This window comes from Gorilla gorilla, chromosome 16, assembly GCF_029281585.2.
Source record: "Gorilla gorilla gorilla isolate KB3781 chromosome 16, NHGRI_mGorGor1-v2.1_pri, whole genome shotgun sequence".
Lineage (NCBI taxonomy): Eukaryota > Metazoa > Chordata > Mammalia > Primates > Hominidae > Gorilla > Gorilla gorilla.
In genome coordinates this window covers 65,184,257-65,200,048 of record NC_073240.2, presented here as the reverse complement: position 1 = coordinate 65,200,048, position 15,792 = coordinate 65,184,257, and the positions used below count along the sequence as shown (strand labels likewise).

The window sequence follows — 15,792 nt, the reverse complement described above, 5'->3', positions numbered from 1 at the left end:
TGGCGGGCACCAGTAGTTCCAGCTACGCCGGAGGCTGAGGCAGGAGAATGGCGTGAACCCGGGAGGCGGAGCTTGCAGTGAGCCGAGATCGCACCACTGCGCTCCATCCAGACTGGGTGACAGAGCGAGACTCGGTCTCAAAAACAAAAAATAAAAAAATAAAAATGAATTTACCAACTTGTGCATTAACGTTATTTTATTCATGGTGAATACACACATGCTGGGAATTGTACACTCTTAGAACTACAACTCTAAGTAAAAGTAGATATTACTCTTAATGTGTTATCCCTAAGCTTGTGTCTTGGCAAGTGGTCAATATGGCTCTATGTTTAAGAAAAACCACCCTGATGTGTATTAACAGAGTAAGTAAATGTTAAATAGTGGGAAAAACTGGAAAAATGGTGGACAAATTAAATAACAATAGGTTCCTTGGACCCATCATGCCTCACAATAAAGACAAACATAAAAATCAACTTTCCCAGATGAATCTCAAATTAAAGTTCCAGGTGAATATCCCTTTTCCTACTACTAGCACTGAACTTCAAGGGGCTTACAAGAAACAGAGGTGAAAAGCAAAGTGGCCTACAAGGAATAAAGTAAAGCCTATGCATTGGAAGAAGAGATTATTTTTCATTATCAAATGCATTAAAATGAAGTTAGCTTGGCAGAGCCTCAGTACCTCCAAAAAAAAAAAGATAACCATAATCCCCAAAACCAGGGCCTGGACACTAAAGACCACATTACATACTAACAAGCCACTATATACTTACGTTGTATCCTCACAAGTAAGGGATAACTGGTCTGAAAGTCAGAAAACTAAAATGCAGATTACCCAGAGAAAGAATAAGAGAAGGGAGGTGAAGAATGTGAATAAGCTCTGGATGTCACATTTTATTTTATATTTATTATTAATTAATTATTATTTTGAGATAGGGTCTCACTCTGTTGCCCAGGCTAGAGTGCACTGGTGTGAGCACAGCTCACTGCAGCCTGGACCTTCAGGGCTCAAGTGATGCTCCTAAATCAGCCTCCCAAGTAGCTGGAACTACAGATGTGCACCTCCACACCCAGCTAATTTTTTTTTTTTTTTTTAAGACAAGGTTTCACTCTGTCACCCAGGCTGGAGTGCAGTGGTGTGTTCATAGCTCACTACAGCCTTGACATGGAGGGCTCAAGCCACTCAGGAGGTACTGGAGACTACAGGTGCACACCACCAGACCTGTCTAATTTTATTTTTTTAGAGGACTAAATAAATACGTATATATATATATATATAAATTTCTTTTGCCATTTTCATAAGAGAAAAAATTGGTTAGCAGTTTTTGTCAACCACCACTGATTCAGTGGAAAATGGGCATTTTCACCAAATCTTCAAGCCTCCCCTTCATTCTTATTCATTCTTGTACTGAAATGATCAATAACTCCTAAACTATGTCACTCTTCACAACAAATTCCCAGATGATCTGTAAATCTTATATCTGTCTCCAGATATAAGATTTATACATTAGCCAGGCATGGTGGCTCATGCCTGTAATCCTAGCACTTTGGGAGGCCGAGACAGGTGGATTGCTTGAGGCCAGGAGTTCAAAACCAGCCTGGCCAACATGGTGAAACCCCGTTTCTACTAAAAATACAAAAAATTAGCCGGCATGATGGCGGACACCTGTCATCCCAGCCACTCGGGAGGCTGAGGCAAGAGGATCGCCTGAACCTGGGAGGTGGAGGTTGCAGTGAGCCAAGATTACGCCATTGCACTCCAGCCTGGGCAACAAGAGTGAAACTCCATCTCAAAAAAAAAAAAAAAAGATTTATAAATTGTTAGTTGAAGAACTAATAACTAAAGCAACAATAATAGGGAATTCATTAACAAAGAACATATATTTGCTGTAGGCATTCTTGGTCTGAATTTTGAGGAACTAGATAGAACATGAAATCAGGGTCTGAAATCTCGTTAGCTGAAAACCAACTCCAAGAAGACTGAGGTGATAATATGCAGAAAGAGAGAAGGAAATGAGTCTGATAAAGAGGTGCAAGAACAGATCCAAGGAAGCATATCCCGCAAGCAACTGTGCTCTGTGATAAACAGTTCTCATTTATATTTTCCTTCAAAGCAATTCAAGGTGTCACAGGATAACTACCACCCCAGGCCCCACTCTACTGGAAGATAAACGTTTTCTTACTTCAGGGTGACCTACTGATCATAATACTTTGACCAGATGATGACTGAATATTTGACTAGGGTTGAATAAACATCATACCACTTGGCCCAAAGTGGGATAGTTGAACTCCCATATACCAGTAACCCAATTCAAGTCACATGCCTAGTATCTAAGACAGGGGCTTCCAGCTCAATGCTGCAGAGACAATCCATATATGTACCAGGTGAAAGAAATAAGTGATAAGACACACACAAACTTATGGATCTTATAGCCACTTGTGGAAGACAATCTGGTTGAAGCAGCTACAACCAGGTCTCATTTTATCGACAGTAACATTTCCACTGTGGTTTTCTGTGCCCTGTGGAATCATATGCTAGAACCTCCACATAAAAGAACTCAAACAAGTATATTTTCTCTAAAATTAACCTCATAACTTTTCTGGCCTGATTCTTCAAGGCCTAACTGGGAATCACCCACTCATGACAATTATTTTTGGTCTTCATTTTAATATAAGAGGCTTCCACTCCAACTTAAACTAGTGAAAACCAGAAGAAAGTTGCTTTTAATTAACGACAATTTTGGGAGGCCGAGGCAGGTGCATCACCTGAGGTTGGGAGTTCGAGACCAGCCTGACCAACATGGAGAAACCCTGTCTCTACTAAAAATACGAAATTAGCCAGATGTGATGGTGCATGCCTGTAATCCCAGCTACTTGGGAGGCTGAGGCAGGAGAATCGTTTGAACCTGGGAGGCAGAGGTTGCAGTGAGCTGAGATCGTGCCATTGCACTCCAGCCTAGGGAACAAGAGCGAAACTCAAAATAAATAAATGAATGAATGAATGACAGTACATGGTAAGGTCTTCAACCAACAAAGTCCACTCTGAGACTATTACCTCAGAATGCTGAAGACTTCTCTTGAGTTAAGGGCTGTGCCAATTTTAGATTTTATTTTCCCAATGGCTAGTCTGACTCAACCGAAAACTTCTGAGGCAGTGCGCTGAGAGATCTTTGACTTTACTTAACATATCAAGGTAAGGTCATTGTCAAGCAATCTGGTGTTATTAATGTCAACAATACTCCTTTATCAAATAACATATCTTTTAGAACAAAAAAGAAACCCAAGTTGATCCTAGACTTCTCTCACCCTTCATATCCAGTAAAATTACTAAGTCCTACAAACTTTACCTCCTAAACATTCCAATCATCAGATCCTTTCTCTTCAACTCAACTGACACAGCATTACTGCAGATCTTCATGATAACTCACCTGGACAACCATAATTTCCTAAATCATCTCTGTTTTCAGGCTTGCCCCATCCAGTACATCCTTCCTACGGCTGCCAGGACAATCCTCAAACATGACTTTGGCTGGGTGTGGTGGCTCAGGCCCGTAATCCCAGCACTTAGGGAACCCCAGGCGGGCGAATCACCTGAGGACAGTAGTTCCAGACCAGCCTGGCCAACATAGCAAAACCCGTCTCTACTGAAAATACAAAAAATTAGCTAAACGTGGTGGCGTGCGCCTGTAATACCAGCTACTCAGGAGGCTGAGGCAGGAGAATTGCTTGAACCTGGGAGGTGGAGGTTGCAGTGAGCCGAGATCGCACCAGTGCACCCTAGCCTGCACGACAGAGTGAGACTCTGTCTCAAAAAAACAAAAACAAAGTAACACAACTTTATATGAGTATCTTTAGAACACAGTTCAAATCCTTTCATATGGCATTTTTTTCTTTTTTGTTTTTTGAGATGGAGTCTCACCCTGTCACCCAGGTTGGAGTGCAATGGTGCGATCTCAGCTCACTGCAACTCTGCCTCCCAGGTTCAAGAGATTCTCCTGCCTCAGCCTCCTGAGTAGCTGGGATTATAGGTATGCGCCTGGCTAATTTTTTTTTTTAATCTTTAGTAGACACAGGGTTTCACCATGTTGGCCAGGCTGCTCTTGAACTCCCAACCTCGTGATTCACCCACCTCAGCCTCCCAAAGTGCTGGGATTACAGGTGTGAGCCACCACACCCGGCCAAGATTTTTCATATATCTACCATTGTCTCCCTCTCTATTTATTGTCATGACCACTTACTGTGCACCTACTACATGGCAGGCTCTATGTTAGCACACTGATATAAAGGTGAATAAGACATAGACGGTCACCTAGGCCAGGCCTGGAGGCTCATGCCTGTAATCCCAGCACTCTGGGAGGCTGAGGCAGGCAGATCATGAGGTCAGGAGATGGAGACCATCCTGGCCAACATGGTGCAACCCCGTCTCTACTAAAAATACAAAAATTAGCTGGGTGTGGTGGCGCACAACCTGCAGCCGAGATCACGCCACTGCACTCCAGCCAGGCAACAGAGTGAGACTCCTTATTAAAAAAAAAAAAAAAAAAAAAAGGCATAGATGGTCACCTAAAGAACTACATGTCAATATATATTAAAAAAAAAAAAAAGCAGTAATAGAAGTATGAACACAGTAGGAGCCCAAAGAAGGAAATTAATCCTGTTAGGGAGGAAATGGGCTGGGGTTAGGGAAGACTTCAGAGAGTAACATCTGAGATTTTTTTTTTGTTGATGGAGTCTTGCTCTGTTGCCCAGGCTAGAGTGCAGTAGCGCGATCTCAGCTCACTGCAACCTCCGCCTCCTTGGTTCAAGTGATTCTCTGCCTCAGCCTCCTGAGTAGCTGGGATTACAGGCGCCCACCACCATGCCCAGCTAATTTTTATATTCTCAGTAGAGACAGGGTTTCACCATGCTGCCCAGGCTGGTCTTGAACTCCTGACCTCGTGATCTGCCCGCCTCGGCCTCCCAAAGTGCTGGGATTGCAGGCGTAAGCCAATGTGCCTGGCTGATTTTTTTTTTTTCTTTTGAGACGGAGTCTCGTTCTGTTGCCCAGGCTGGAGTGCAATAGCACGATCTCAGCTCATTGCAACCTCCGCCTCCTGGATTCAAGGAATTCTCCTGCCTCAGCCTCCTGAGTAGCTGGGAACACAGACACATGTCACCACACCCGGTTAATTTTTGTATTTTTAGTAGAGACGGGGTTTCATCATGTTGGTCAGGCTGGTCTCGAACTCCTGACCTCAGGTGATCCAAATGCCTCGGCCTCCCAAAATGCTGGGATTACAGGCGTGAGCCACCCCGCCCAGGCTGAGATGTTCTAAAGGATGAGCAGGAGCTGTCCTAGTGGACAAGGGCATGGTGACATGATGTAGAATGGTTTATTGAAGAAAATATAAATTTTACTTTCTTCAGGTTTTTTTTTTTTTTTCAATCTACCATTACGGTATTCCAGGAAGCATTGCTTCTGCAGGACTTGTCTTTTTTTTTTTTTTAAGAAGCTTCCTTTACACTCCCCCTCCTATCCCACTTCCAGCCATGCAAAGTTAACAGTTGGGTCCCTTCCTTAGTGTATTCCACTATTCATGTGATAATTATTACGGTTGGGTTTTCTTGTCTCAGTTTCATCTAGTATACTTAAAGATCTAGAGGGGATGGAATAATGTTGTTAAAACTCTGGATCCTTAGTATTTAACACAGTGCCTGGCACATGACAGATAGTTAATAAATACTTAATGAATGTATGATTATACAATATTCTAAGCAATAATAATATTTTTTTTTTTTTTGAGACAGAGTCTCACTCTGTCGCCCAGGTTGGAATGCAGTGGCACGATCTCGGCTCACTGCAACCTCCGCCACCCAGGTTCCAGGGATTCTCCTGCCTCACCCTTCCGAGTAGCTGGGATTACAGGCATGTGCCACCACGCCCGGCAGATTTTTTCTGTATTTTTTTTAGCAGAGATGGGGTTTCATCACATTGACCAGGCTGGTCTTGAACTCCTGACCTCGTGATCTGCCCGCCATGGCCTCCCAAAGTGCTGGGATTACAGGCGTGAGACACTGCACCCGGCATCTTTTTTTTTTTTTTTTTTTTTTGAGATGGGGTCTCACTCTGTCACTCAGGCTGGAGTGCACTGATGCAATCTGCTCACTGCAATCTTTGCCTCCCCGGCTCAAGGGATCCTCCCACCTCGGCCTCCTTAGTAGTTAGGTTTATAGGTGCACGCCACCATGCCCAGCTAATTTTTGTATTTTTTGTAGAGACGGGGTTTCACCAGGTTGCCCAGGCTCGTCTCGAACTCCTGGGCTCAAGTGACCTGCCCACCTGAGCCACCCAAAGTGCTGGGATTACAGGCGTGAGCCACCATGCATGGCCAATAATATCTTAAATTAGAAGATAAGTTGCCACTTGGTTTACATGGTAGACTAGATGACAAACCAAGAAGTCCTGAACAGATTCCAAGTAGACAGCGACACTACAGCATATTCTTTCTACATCAAATAGACCACTTTCTCTAAGCCTTGGTTTACTTAAAGGTAAAATGAAGGCATCATATCAAGTAATTGATTGTACCTACATAAAGCCTCTTGCATCATTGTTCCTGTCTTGCCTCATTTCACTGGCATTATCCTAGAACATATTTTTCAAACATCTCTATCCTGGACTACAACTGTCTTCTCACTAGTCTTCCCATCTTCAGAATATCTCCACTCCATCTTCCACATTTCTGCCAAATTAGTTTTCCCTCAAGCAAGCCTCAGATCATGTTAATGCCTCAAAAAAACTTCAAAACACTCTTTCCCATCCCACAACTGATATGTCTATCATTTGATAGATTTGAATGCCTATCATTCAAAACTATCTATCATCTGACCAAACCTACCTTTTCATTTTTTTTTTTTTCTTGAGATGGAGTTTCACTCTTGTTGCCCAGGCTGGAGTGCAATGGCACAATCTCGACTCACTGCAGCCTCTGCCTCCTGGGTTGAAGTGATTCTCCTGCCTCAGCCTCCTGAGTAGCTGGGATTACAGGCATGCGCCACCACGCCCGGCTAATTTTATATTTCTAGTAGAGACGGGGTTTTTCCATGTTGGTCTGGCTGGTCTCGAACTCCTGACCTCAGGTGATCCACCTGTCTCGGCCTTCCAAAGTGCTGGGATTACAGGTGTGAGCCACTGTGCCCAGCCCTTTTTAATTTTTTTTTTTATTGGGCAGTCCCAGAAGCAGATTAGGTTCAGAGGGACTCCCCATTTCATTTTTTGTTTGCTGCTTATTCCTCTATACCAGGGGTATTCAATCTTTTGGCTTCTCTGGGCCACTCTGGAAGAATTGTCCTGGGCCACACATAAAATACACTAATGATAACTGATGAGCTTTAAAAAAAAAAAAAATCACACACAAAAAATCTCATAATGTTTTAAGAAAGTTTACAAATTTGTGTTTGGTCTCATTCAAAGCCGTCCTGGACCACATGCATCCCACGGGCCACAGCTTGAACAAGCTTGCTCTATACTCACACTCTTCTTTCAATGAACTGGTTTGCCATTATTCTCCATAGAGGCCGATAACTTTTCACCTCTGTGCCTTTGCTCCCATTACTCCTCATCCTTGTAATATGCTTTTCTACCATCTCAGTAGAAACACTTGAACAGCAAAATCATAACTCTACCATTAACTGACATTACATAAGTTATTTTTTATGTATTTTTTGAGATGGAGTCTCGCACTGTTGCCTGGGCTGGAGTGCAATGGTGTGATCTCAGCTGACTGCAACCTCTGCCTCCTGGGTTCATGTGATTCTCCTGCCTCAGCCTCCCAAGTGGCTGGGATTACAGGTGCACATCACCACGCCTGGCTAATTTTTTTTGTATTTTTAGTAGAGATGAGGTTTCATTATGTTGACCAGGCTGGTCTCGAACTCCTCACCCTGGACATTACACAAGTTATTTGAACTCTCTTGACACTTTAGGGATGATATTTCATCCCTAAAGGAGGGGAAATGACACCCTGCTTGGAATTATTGTAAGGATTAGAAAATAGCATGATGAATGTGGCACATAATAACTGATCAAAAAGTGATAGATTTCATTACTATCCTTCAAAGCTAATTCAAAACCATCTTTTTAAATAAAGTCTTTTGGGATCCTTCCCAGCTAGAAGCAAGCTTTCCCTCCTTTATTTTTCTCAGAGACAGTCTTTACTTCTTTTAAGAGTTAGGTTCACTTTTTATTTTATATTTGGTTTATATACATATCTACCTAGAAGTCTTTCAAACATCTGAGGACAGAATCCACAGTTGATTCATCCTTTTGTTTCTCTTAGTGTTTAGAACAGTGCCTGATTTATAATAGGCTCTCAAGTGTTTATTTATCTATTTATTTATTCATTTTTATTTATTTTTGAGATGGAGTCTTGCTCTGTTGCCCAGGCTGGAGTACAGTGGTGCAATCTTGGCTCACTACAACCTCCACCTCCCGGGTTCAAGAGATTCTCCTGCCTCAGCCTCCCGAGTAGCTGGGATTACAGGCGCATGCCACGACGCCCAGCTAATTTTTTGTATTTTTAGTAGAGAAGGGGTTTCACTGTGTTAGCCAGGATAGTCTTGATCTCCTGACCTTGTGATCTGCCCATCTTGGCCTCCCAAACTGCTGGGATTAAAGGTGTGAGTCACCACGCCCGGCTGTATTTATTTATTTATTTTTCAGACAGAGTCTCCCTCTGTCATCCAGGCTGGAGTGCCATGGCATGATCTCGGCTCACTGCAACCTCTGCCTCCCAGGATCAAGTGATTCTCCTGCCTCAGTGACCCAAGTAGCTGGGATTACAGGGGTGCGCCACCATGCCCAGCTAATTTTTGTATTTTTAGTAGAGATGGGGTTTCACCAAGCTGGTCAAGCTGGTCTCAAGAGTCTGACCTTGAGTGATCCGCCTGCATCGGTCTCCCAAAGCGGTGGGATTACAGGCGTAAGCCACTGCGCCTGGCTCAAGTATTTATTAATGAATAAATATATATGAAAATCTTAAGAATTTCATGTTTATTTTCAGATGAAAACCAAAACACTAAATACATGGAAAAGTGGTAATATTCCCCATCTCTCTTCAGGATAAGTACAGCAGAAAACATAATGCTCAGCCAGGCATGGTGGCTCATGCCTGTAATCCCAGCACTTTGGGAGGCCGAGGCAGGCGGATCACGAGGTCAAGAGTTCAAGACTAGCCTGGCCAACATGGTGAAACCCTGTCTCTACTAAAAATACAAAAATTAGCCGGGCGTGGTGGTGCATGCCTGCAATCCCAGCTACTCAGGAGGCTGAGGCAGGAAAATCGCTTGAACCTAGGAGGCAGAGGTTGCAGTGAGCCAAGATCACTCCACTGCACTCCACCACCCTGGACAACAGAGTACGACTCCGTCTCAAAAAAAAAAAAAAAGAAAAAAAGAAAAGAAAACACATTGTTCTTTGGATAAAAAATATATATATATATTTTACATATATATTTTATATATATATGGTTGTTTCTGAAACCATTTAAGTGGGTACTTAATACCCAGACTGCAAATAACCCTAAAGACAGTCTGTTTTGATCTACAAACTCTAGTCAATGTTCCAGTTTTGTTTTTTTTTTAATTTGAGATGGAGTCTCACGCTGTTGCCCAGGCTGGAGTGCAGTGGTGCAATCTCTGCTCACTGCAACCTCTGCCTCCCGGGTTCAAGTGATTCTCCTGCCTCAGCCTCCCAAGTAGCTGGGATTACAGGCACCCACTACCACATCCAGCTAATTTTTTTTTGTATTTTTAGTAGAGACAGGGTTTCACCATGTTGGCCAGGCTGGTCTTGAACTCCTGACCTCATGATCCACCAGCCTCAGCCTCCCAAAGTGCTGGGATTACAGGCGTGAGCCACCGTGCACAGCCTGTCAATGTTCCAGTCTTCAAGAGAATTCCAAAACTACATTCCCTATATCTCACTCAAGTGAGCTGGGATTTTAATGAATTGTCCAGGGTTAAGCTAGTTGTTAGTAACAAAACCATTTTTCTTCTTGTTGAGTCTCAGATAACAGCCCTCATCGTGAGGGCTGTTATCAGAATATTTTGAGGTCTATATATTGGCAGATTTTCTCAGAACAACAGACAGGACATTTTCACATATTTTAAAAGAGAATTTGTGGACTGCATTTTGAACTCCAGTGCCTGGTTTGAATACTGACTATTAAATCCTTCATTTTCTAATTTCTCACCTCTCAGACTCACAGACAATTCATTGGTGATAGAAGCTGATGATTTCCACAAATGAAGTGATACCTGGAATCTTCCTGAAGATCTATGTTGCTTGGATACTCTTTTTTTTTTTAATTTTTAAAAATTGCTTACTTTTCTTCCAGCAAATTCTCCTAGATCCTGAAGATACTTTTCTAGAAAAAGGAACAAGTAATAGTCTCTTCCCTATTGGAAGACTACAAGTCTACTGCCGTCAATTATTGGAAACAGGCACCCAGCAGTGTAACTGCTTCAGCATAATTCCTTGAAGATAGGGTCTTGGCTATTGTAAAAGCCGTGAGATCAAATAGACTAAAGGGTCAGTAAGCTGGCAGGAAAGGAATGGATTCAGTTCAGAAGAAACAGAATAATCAATGACCTTGGAGATTTCAGACAAATCAGATTTTCTATTGAAGGCAGGGATATAAATAGCACAAACACAACACAGACACGTAGAAACAAAAGCCACCAACTCAACTTTTTGTTTGAAAACTTGTTAGGTCTAGAGAACTGTTCAAACCACAGCTGCTAATGGTTATGGATTTGGCAATCAAAATGTCTTTGTTAAAAAAAAAAAGTTTTAACTGCCTTACTATTGAGGTTACAAACCACAGCCTTGATGCATTGTTGCAGTCAACATCCTCCCTGCTGTTTTTGAGAGCTTACATCTGCTGCTGGCAGATAAAATGCTGGCAAATGGCATGGGCTCCTTCCAGGGGAATCACAGGAGAAGCTTTAACGAGATGGCTCTCATCTACCTTTTTACCCTGAGTTGAACCCATAGCCTTTTCTATATCACTTCTACCTTCTCTAGGCTGATCCTCTGCCATTACTCAGGAGGGTTGAGGATCTAGAGGAATTTTTTCTGGCACAAATTAGTCATGTTGGCCATACTAATCTTAGAAGATAAAAAGGAAGACTAGTTCATGGCTCAGGAGAAAGCACATATTTTTTAAAGCCATTTAACAGTGTAGTGCACTTGATTTTAAAACAACCACTAACAAAACCTTTTCGATTTTCTTTTTTTAAGAGGACTAAATGATCACACTATGCCAAAAATAGTGAGGGTTTAGTGTATTTTAACTTATCAAAGAAAGGCCAAGAATGTGAGGTCAGAAATAAATTACTGAATTTTGGGGGGAAAAGAAAAAGGAACAGCATGTAAAGGCAAAATGTGGTCCAAGTCACACAGGAAGTTAGTTTCAGTTGAAGTAAAAATTACTAGATCCACATTAGTTTTCAAAGAAAATGCAATTCAACTGAGTGATAAATGAATATGGAGATACTGAAGGAAGACACAGGTCACAGTTAGGAAACTACTTCCTAGATGGTTCTCTCTCAGTGAGTGAGTTGACCTATGAGAATACAGAAAAATCAAGCATACTTAGACTAACACTCCTAAACTGTAAATACCATGATACCAGTTCTGTAGTATGTAAATAGGTAGTGCATGTGCGGGTGGGGGATTAATTTATGCTCAAAGTTTTGAGAACACTGCATGTTATATCCACCTCATAGAGAGTCATAATCCACACTAGCATATTAAGGGCTCTGAGATGTTCTACAGTAAACATCTGTTTAATCCAAAGATATTTCCCAAATTTGTGTTTCAGAGAACACCTATGCCATGGAATAGTTTGGTAAATGCTAGTCAAGAGCCATTATTCCTAAACTCTCAACTCATTCATTCAGAAAACAAGAATGAGGCTGGTATAACAGATTAGACAACTAAATTTCTTTTTTTATTTTTATTTTATTTTTTTTGAGACAGAATTTTGCTCTTGTCACTCAGGCTGGAGTGCAGTGGCACAATCTCGGCTCACTGCAACTTCTGCCTCCCAGGTTCAAGCAATTCTCCTGCCTCAGCCTCCCCAGAAGCTGAGATTACAGGCTCCTGCCACCACGCCTGGCTAATTTTTGTAGTTTTTTAGTAGAGACGGGGTTTCACCATGTTGGCCAGGCTGGTCTTGAACTCCTAGCCTCAAGTGATCCACCCGCCTCGGCCTCCCAAAGTGCTGGGATTATAGGCATGAGTCACCACGCCCAACCCAAAAGCTACAAGTTTTAAAATTGATAAACTCTTCACTCAATAAGATAAAAATAGAGCTAACATCAATTCTAAATAAATTCATATGCTACCCTTAAACACAGAAAAGAAACAGCGGAGGCCAGGCACAGTGGCTCACACCTGTAATCCCAGCACTTTGGGAGGTCAATGTGGGTGGATCACCTGATGTCAGGAGTTCGAGACCAGCCTGACCAACATGGTGAAACCCTGCCTCTACTAAAAATACAAAAAAAAATGGCCAGGTGTGGTGGTATGTGCCTGTAATCCCAGGTACTCAGGAGGGTGAGGCAAGAGAATCGCTTGATCCTGAGAGGCAGAGGTTGCAGTGAGCCAAGATTGCACCACTGCATTCCAGCCTGGGCAACAGAGTGAGACTCCGTCTCAAAAAAAAGAAAAAAGAAACAGTGGGAAAAAGTTACAGAAAAGCCAACCATAGGGAAAATGGGTATGGGATTCCCATGTCTGATGAAGCCTAGTGGCTTCTGTTATATTTTAATGTTATATATCAGAGACATTCATAAAGAGAGTTGCCAGCACCTCTAGCTGGAAACATATGGGAGGATTCCTGCACTTCTACATGCTGTTCAAAGCAACCTCAGGAAATGAGATACAGTATAAGTTAAAGGAGAAGTATCATGAAAAAGAGGTATCCTTCGGAAATCAACAAGACTTGTTTTAATTAGATTTCTAATTCCTGTAACCTTCATAGTATTCCATAGATCAGGATTATAGTTTCCTACCCTTCTCTACACAAATTTGTGGCACAAAGAAGATTGGCTATCTAGAGATTGAAATCATTTGACCTTGTATCAGGTGGTAGTTTGCTTGATCAATAGATGAGAAAATAAAGCAAGGCCGCTTGCCAAAAACCATCATCCACACTGCCAGATGCTCCTGGGTTCTCTTTTAGAATGCAAATACATATCCCAGGAAGAAAACATAATGCAGTATGTTATACTAAGCTGTTAACGACTGTGAATCTCTAAAACTGTAAAGCCTACACCAGTGTAAGGTATTTTTATAATATTACTTCTAGACTGGGGGAAAAAAAAGGAGGGGGGGGAAGAAAGTAGACACTGAAAAAAATGGGCAAAAGGCTCAGAGGGATAGTGCAGGCACAAGAGTGTGGGGGATAGCCTCCATGTGTCTATGGTTTTGCCTAGGTCTGGATCAGATACTAAGGGAAGAACAAAATGCTAGAACTCAAAATTCACACCAAAATGCATGCATTGTACTCACACACATAATCAGAGGAGGCAGAGGAGGTAACTCACAAGGAAATGAAAGACATAAATCTAGAGGGATAACAAGTGTTAGTTAAAATCAGTCAGTAGGCTGGCCACAGTGGCTCACACCTATAATCAAAGCACTTTGGGAAGCTGAGGCAAGTGGATTACTTGAGGCCAGGAGTTCAAGACCAGCTTCGCCAACATGGTGAAACCTTGTCTCTACTAAAAATACAAAAATTAGCTGGGCATGGTGGTGTGTGCCTGTAGTCCCAGCTACTGGGAGGCTGAGGTGGGAGGATCACTTAAGCCCAGGAGGCAGAGGTTGCAGTGAGCCAAGATTGGCACTCCAGCCTGGACGACAGAGTGAGACCCAGTTTCCAAAAAAAATAAATAAAGAGTAAAGAATAGAGAGGGTAAAATGGCTGGGAACAGTAAAGGAAAACAGTAGACAGTAGTAACAGTAATGAAAGGTAAGTAAGTCTGAAAAAGAGAATTTGCTGAGAAAAATGAAACTGAAGCTCTTTTTCTTCAGCACACTGGTGGAAGCCCTATTATCTAAAGCAACTGTTCAAAGAACAGGAAAACCATACTGATAGGTAAGACTGTTTGTGCTTCAAGGATGGACTTTTCCTGTTCTGGATTTCTGCTAGTTCTGTGTCTAAACATAAAGGTCCTACATTTCAGGAATTTTCTAATTAAGTTAAAAGTCTTTCGGCTCCCTCTGCTGTTCAAAAATGTACTTTAGTTACATCAGTTCAATCTTTTTTCTTTCTTTTTTTTGAGACAGAGTCTTGCTCTGTTGCCCAGGCCGGAGTGCAGTGGCATGATCTCGGCTCACTGCAACCTCCGCCTTCTGGGTTCAGGAAATTCTCCTGCCTCAGCCTCCCAAATAGTTGGGACTACAAGCGCGTGCCATCACACCCAGCAATTTTTTTGTATTTTTAGTAGAGATGGGGTTTGACCGTGTTAGCCAGGATAGTCTTGATCTCCTGACCTCATGATCTGCCCGCCTTGGCCTCCCAAAGCACTGGGATTACAGGCATGAGCCACCATGCCCATCTTTTTTTTTTTTTTTTTTTTTGAGACAGAGTCTCACTCTGTCGCCCAGGCTGGAGTGCAGTGGCACGATCTCAGCTCACTGCAACCTCTGCCTCCTAGGTTCAAGCAATTCTCCTGCCTCAGCCTCCTGAGTAGCTGGGATTACAGGCATGTGCCACCACACCAGGCTAATTTTTGTATTTTTAGTAGAAGCGGGGTTTCACCATGTTGGCCAGGTTGGTCTCAAACTCCTGACTTAAAGTGATCCACCCGCTTTGGCTTCCCAAAGTGCTGGGACTGCAGGTGTAAGCCACTGCGCCCGACCTGTCAGTTCAATCTTTAGTGATAAAAATTAAAATATATAAATGCATACATATGTACATCCATACATATGTACATTTATACATAAATACACATACCTCCTCCCAAATATGGCACAGTCCTGGCAATCAGAGTCAAATACATTTGCCTATCATGAGTTCAATAGCCTGGACCAAAAGCTCCAGAATTAGCAATAACAGATCCTAGTATTCCCACCCCCCAATCAAAATAATTCAAGGGATAATCAAGGTTTTCTTCAAAAGAAGCAAGGTTTTGGTAAGGGATGAAGACCCTATATACTTGTTAGCTGGATTGTGGCAATAGCTTTTTTTTTCCCCCAGAAGGAATCTCACTCAGTTGCCCAGGCTGGAGTGCAGTGGCAGGACCTCAGCTCACTGCAACCTCCATCTCCCGGGTTCAAGCTATTCTCCTGCCTCAGCCTATGGAGCAGCTGGGACTACAGGCACGTGCCACCACGCCCGGCTAATTTTTTGTATTTTTAGTAGAGATGGGGTTTCACTGTGTTAGCCAGGATGGTCTTGATCTCCTGCCCTTGTGATCCACCTGCCTCGGCCTCCCAAAGTGTTGGGATTACAGGCCTGAGCCACCAGCGCCCGGCCTGGAAATAGCTTTTTATACAGATATTTATATGCACCAGGCTGGGTGTGGTGGCTCATGCCTATAATCCCAGCACTTTTTTTTTTTTTTTTTTTTTTTTTTGAGACGGAGTCTCGCTCTGTCGCCCAGGCTGGAGTGCAGTGGTGCAATCTCGGCTCACTGCAAGCTCCGCCTCCCGGGTTCACGCCATTCTCCTGCCTCAGCCTCCCAAGTAGCTGGGACTACAGGCGCCCGCCACTGCGCCCGGCTAATTTTTTGTATTTTTAGTAG

The 15,792-nt window shown here is 42.8% G+C and overlaps 1 protein-coding gene across 1 annotated transcript in view; it reads right to left on the bottom strand.

The window, feature by feature from the left end:
* The window catches only part of TRIP4 (thyroid hormone receptor interactor 4), a 68,140-nt gene that overhangs the window by 14,132 nt on the left and 38,216 nt on the right, over positions 1 to 15,792 (bottom strand). The gene's annotated exons all lie outside the window — the stretch shown is intronic.